This window comes from Chiloscyllium plagiosum, chromosome 44, assembly GCF_004010195.1.
Source record: "Chiloscyllium plagiosum isolate BGI_BamShark_2017 chromosome 44, ASM401019v2, whole genome shotgun sequence".
NCBI classification, from domain to species: domain Eukaryota; kingdom Metazoa; phylum Chordata; class Chondrichthyes; order Orectolobiformes; family Hemiscylliidae; genus Chiloscyllium; species Chiloscyllium plagiosum.
The window spans coordinates 3891710-3897573 of NC_057753.1; the positions used below are offsets into that span (position 1 = coordinate 3891710).

The 5864-nt window shown below is 44.6% G+C and overlaps 1 protein-coding gene across 1 annotated transcript in view; it reads left to right on the forward strand.

Annotated features, from left to right (window-relative positions):
- The window catches only part of LOC122543628 (zinc finger protein 420-like), a 160749-nt gene that overhangs the window by 133102 nt on the left and 21783 nt on the right, over positions 1-5864 (forward strand). The window lies entirely within an intron of this gene.

A 5864-nucleotide genomic window follows, 5' to 3' on the forward strand; every position in this document is an offset into this window, starting at 1 on the left:
CATTATCCTTTAGAGCACCAATCCTTTCTCTAGTTACCCACTTGCTTCTTATATAAGAATAAAATGCTTTGGGATTCTCCTTAATTCTGCTCGCTAACGCTATTTCATGACCCCTTTTAGCCCGCTTGATTCCTCGTTTAAGACTTGTCCTACTCTTCCGAAAATTCCTCCAGGGCCCGTTCTGTTCTGAGCTGTCTGGACCTTATGTACGCTTCCCTTTGCCTCTTGGTTAGTCGTACAATTTCTCCTGTCATCCACGGTTCACGAATCTTTCCTTTCCTATCGTTTATCTTCAACGGGACATGCCTATCCTGCACTACCTTTAACCTATCTTTGAAAGCCTCCCACATCTCAAATGTGGACTTCCCTTCAAATAGTTGTGTCCAATCCACATTTCCCAGCACTTGCCTAATTTTGATATAATTGGCCTCGGTCCAGTTTAGTACTCTTCCCTTAGGACCACTCTCTTCTTTATCAATGAGTATTCAAAAACTTACAGAATTGTGGTCACTATTCCCAAAGAAATCCCCACCACAACTTGTCCTAGCTCATTCCCCAGTACTAGGTCCAATATGGCCCCTTCCCTCGTCGGACTATTGACACACTGCTCTCGAAAGCTCGCCTTACAAATTCTACCCCATCCAGACCTCTGCCGCTAAGTGTATCCCAGTCAATGTTGGGAAAATTAAAATCTCCCATCACCACCACCCTGTTGCCTCAACATCTTTCCAGAATCTGTTTCCCTATTTGTTCTTCTACCTCACGCTCACTGTTGGGAGGCCTGTAACACAACCCCAACATTGTAACTGCACCCTTCTTATTTCTCAGCTCCATCCATAATGCCTCACGACTCAATCCCTCCATAGAACAGCCGTGATATCGTCCCTGACCAGCAATGCAACTTCACCCCCTCTTTTCCTTCCCTCCCTTTTCTGTCTGTAGAGTCTATATCATGGAACATTTCGTTGCCAATCATCATGCCCTTTCTTCAACCAAGTCTCTGAGATTGCAATAACGTCACACTCCCAAGCACCAATCCAAGCCCTAAGTCCATCTGCCTAACACACTATACTCCTTGCATTAAAGTAGATGCATTTCAGGCCACCAGTTCTTTTGCGCTAACATGCTCTCTGCCTACTCTTCCCTTTATTAATGCTATTTTCATAATTCTTACAGTCTCCAGTCTCCACCTCGCTACCTACTTGTTTTCACTTCTGGTTCCCAGCCCCTGCCACATTAGTTTAAAACCTCCCCAGCAGCAGTAGCAAAATCTCCCCCAAAGACCGACCCTTTTGTAATAGTCCCACCTTCCCCAGAACCGGTCCAAATGTCCAACAAATCTGAACCCCTCCCTCCTACACCATCCCTCAAGCCATGTGCCCACCCTGCCGATTTTTTCATTTCTACCCTGGCTAGTACGTGGCACTGGTAGGAATCCCGAGATCACTACCTTTGAGGTCCTCCTCTTTAACGTTTCTCCTAGCTCCCTGAATTCTTCTTTCAGGACCTCATCTCGGCTTTCTACTTCTATCGTTGGTGCCTATATGCACCAAGACAACTGGCTGTTCACCCTCCCCTTTTAGAATGCTCTGCAGCCGATTGGTGACATCCCTGACCCGAGCACCTGGGAGGCAACATTCCATCCGGGAGTCCTGTTTTCAGCCACAGAACTGCCTATCTACTCCCCTCACAATAGAATCCCCTATGACTGTGGCCCGATGGGTTTTCTTCCTGCCCTTCTAAACAGCAGTGCCCGCCACGGTGCCATGATCCTGGCAACTGCTGCCCTCCCCTGGTGAGCCCTCTCCCCCAACAGTATCCAGATGACCGCAGGGGACACCTGCACTGCCTTCCTACTCTTTTTCTGCCTTTTGGTCACCCATTCACTGTCTCTTTCAGCAAATCCTAACCTGCGGTGTGATCAGTTCACTAAACGTGCTGTCCACAACCTCCTCACATCGCGGATGCTCCACAGTGAGTCCATCCACAGCTCCAGAGCCGCCATGTGGTCAAACAAGAGCTGCAGCTGGACACACTTCCTGCAAGTGTAAGAGTCAGGGACGTCAGCCACATCAAGCAAGAGGCACATGCCACAGGTCTGAGGTCCCCTGCCATTGTAACCTTAGCTTTGTATGAACTAACTAAAACCAAACAATGCACTTAAATATATGAAAAAGAAAGATAAGAAAGAAAGAAAAGCCTTACCTTACCAAGTCTTTTTCTTCCGGTTAGAGGAGGCGGGGGGGGGGAGGGAGATACTGCACGTCTAGTATCTCGGGTTTAGCCACTGCCCAAATATAAATTTAGCCCTTACCTTCCCGACAGCCCTCGCTTCACTCCTTCTTCTCTCCTCGCCACTCTGTCACAACCAACAGAAAGACAAACCACAGAATTATAATATGCAAGATGGGTGTCTTTGAGACTTCAGTTTTCAGAGATTAATTTAACCAAAAACAAAACAACAAATTGAAAAATTGGGCATTCCTTTTTCTTTCACTTTGGCGATGTCATGTACCGAACTGACTGAATGGTGACACGGGGGTCACCAGACAACGTTTACCAAAGTGAAGTCTAAGTGATGTGACCAGAATTGACGGAAAATCAAGTCATGGATTTTCATACCATGACACAACACAGGAGCAGTCATCTTCTTTTCTGTTCTTTACAAAGGCGCACAAATTGAAACGCTCATACCATACATGCACCACCCTATGTGTGAAAAACATTGCCCCTTAGGTTCCTTTTATATCTTTCCCCTCTCACCCTAAACCCATGTCCTCTAATTCTGGACTCCCCGACCCCAGGGAAAAGACCCTGGCTTTTCACCCTATCCATGCCCTTCATGAGTTTATAAACCTCTTTACAGGTCCCCCCCTCAGCCTCCGACGCTCCGGGGAAAATAGCCCCAGCCTATTTAGCCTTTTCCTGTCACTCAAATCCTCCAATCCTGGCAGCATCCTTATCAATCTTTTCTGAACCGTTTCAAGTTTCAGAACATCCTTCTGAACTGTGGTCAGTTCAGACCAGAACTGACCACAGTACTCTAAAAGTGGCCGAATCAACGTCCTGTACAGCCGCAACATGACCTCCCAATTCCTATACTCAATGCACTGACCAATAAAGGCAAGCATACCAAATGCCTTCTTCACTATCCTATCTACCTGTGACTCCACTTTCAAGGAGCTATGAACCTGCACTCCAAGGTCTCTTTGTTTAGTAAAACTCCCCAAGATCTTACCATTAAGTGTATAAGTCCTACCCTTGTGGATAAAATTCCGGCAGTAACAGATACCAATGTGAACAACTCAGTCCTGGCTATGATTCACAATCTAATCCCACTAGTGTAATTATAGACGGACTTGCTCGAGTCTCAGCAGGGCTCTTGAACAAGGTCAATTTTTTTCCGCACTCGGAGTAGGTGAGCAAACCCGCCCCAGTGTGAATGCGCTGGTGCACCAACAGACGAGAGGACTGACTGAACGCCTTCCCGCACACAGAGCAGGTGAATGGCCTCCACCCGTCCCGACCCGTCCCGCCAACACCCCCCCCCCCCCCCCCACACACACACACACGCACTGGTGTTTAATTGTCTGAATTCATATGCTCCGGGCACTCAAAAACGGCTCTGTCTGGTGTGAACACGTTGGTGTCCCCTCAGGGAGGACAATTCTGTGAAGCCCTTCCTGTACGTGGAGCAGGTAAATGGCCTGTGAATGCGCTGAAGAGTTTCCACCTCAAATGGTGGTCTGAATCCCTTTGCACGGTCCTCACATCCCCCACTGTTTCTCGGACCTGTGCCTGCACTTGTTTCTCAACAGGCCAGATCATCGCCTGAGAAACTCACCCAGACACAGAACACACGTCCATTTCTGGGCATGGTGCTTTCTCCATTCCATGTTGAGATTATGATGCTTTGGAGATCTTCGGGAGACAAAGGTTTCTGTCAGAACTTGATGTGACGCTCGGTTTAAGATCCTCACATTGTATTCCTCCCTTTCCAATGCCCCTGTAAATTTGATTTAACTTAGAAAAAGAAGAAAGAAATGAGTGAAGAGAATCCCAAAATCACGTCGTTTGTGAAACTGGTAATTAATGGGGCTGCCACAGGTTAAAAGCAACCATGGAAGCTGCTGAATTGTCATTCAAAACCCAACTGGGTTCACAGGTTCCCTTCGGTGAAAAATGCCAGTCATTGTTCAAGACTCTGGTCCTGAGCGGGAGAGATCTTGAGCACTGAAAAAGGCCCTTTGGCCCAACTTGTTGGTGCTGGTCAAAACCAACCACCACACTATTCCAATTCCATTTCCGACATTCAGCCCACAACCTCTTACCCCTTTACATCAAAATACTTAAATTTTATAAAGGTTTCTGCTCCTAACACGCTTATAGAGAGTGAGTTCCAGATTCCCGCGTCTTTAAACAAAATAGCGGACAGAAAGTGGTGTGGATATTGCAGCTCCTCCTCAGTGCAGGCTTTCTTGTATAATTCTTACAGTTTTTACAGTCCCGAATCATAAGGTTATTTTTAAACTTTGAACCATTATGGAACTCTTGTAGTCCAAATAATCACAAAACAAAAAGGCAATGAGATTTGGTTTTCGAACGGATCTTGTGTTGAGGGGATCTCCACGCGTTTGTCAAGTATCGATCTGCAGAGTGAACTTTTCTGTTTTAAACGTTTACATTTCTAAACATAAGCATCTGAAAACATTTAAATACCAAAATAAAACAAGAAAAATGCAAAGGAGAGTTTTTTTTTACAATTGCGAAGAAGGAAGTTTTTTCAACAGAGTTTGTGTTGTCGAGTTTCGAACTGCAGAATGATTTTTTTTGACAAAAGTAAAGTTTAAGTTAAAAAATATGCAAAGGAGTGACTTTGACTTTCGTAATTTGTGGACAGGCTGACATTAGGATGATTCTGCAGCATGTACTCTTTTTTTTAAAACCTGGAGATTGAAAGCTGAATATTGGATTATTTCAGAAGGTGCTTTTTCAGTTTGTTCAGTGTTTGATTTCTTTTTTAACATTAATATTTGATATGAAGGTGAAAGGGGTACTGTACCTTTCAGAGAGTTGAAGGACTTAGCAAGAACACAGAGTATTGGATAATTCACAATGTAACATTTGGTCCAGCAGCTAGCAGTACCTGGGTTGCTATCAGCCAAAAAAAAATCAAATTTGGCCAATCAGTTTAAATTATGCTGCTCGATACCCAGCTCCAAACAAGTTTGAATTTCATATTTTGACGATATTAATACCAATACAACGATCCGATGCTTTGGGGTTTAAAATCGAGAAAGACTTGAACGGTGGGACGAGAACTGCAAAAAGACCAACAGATGTAGGTTGCTAGTGAGTACTCTCGGAGAGGTACCTGTCTAGAGAAGGCGTTTGCACAGAGAGAAACATCGACACCGACCTGGAGAACACGTCTACAGAGGAAGATACAAAGGGAAGATTCGACAGCTGGTTGGTTTTGTAATTTGAATTTTTCGATAAGTCTTAATCAGGGGTTTTATCGGCCTTGAGGAAATGGTAAAAGATAGATTAGAGAAAGGAGTTGTAAAGAGATGTTAATTAATTATTCTCTGTTGCACTTCTTTTAATTTAAACAGTGATTTTTGAAAATAGTTCCTTACCTCTTGAATTTTATCAGATTAGTTAAATCATTGCTGGTTTTGCTGTGTTATGTTTTTGAATTTTTAAAAAATTTTGTGCCTGCTTAATATTAAATCTGTGGCCAAGTAAAGCTGGGAGAAAGTGAGGACTGCAGATGCTGGAGACCAGAGTTGAAAAATGTGATGCTGGAAAAACACAGCAGGCCAGGCAGCATCCGAGGAGCAGGAGAATCGACGTTTCGGGCA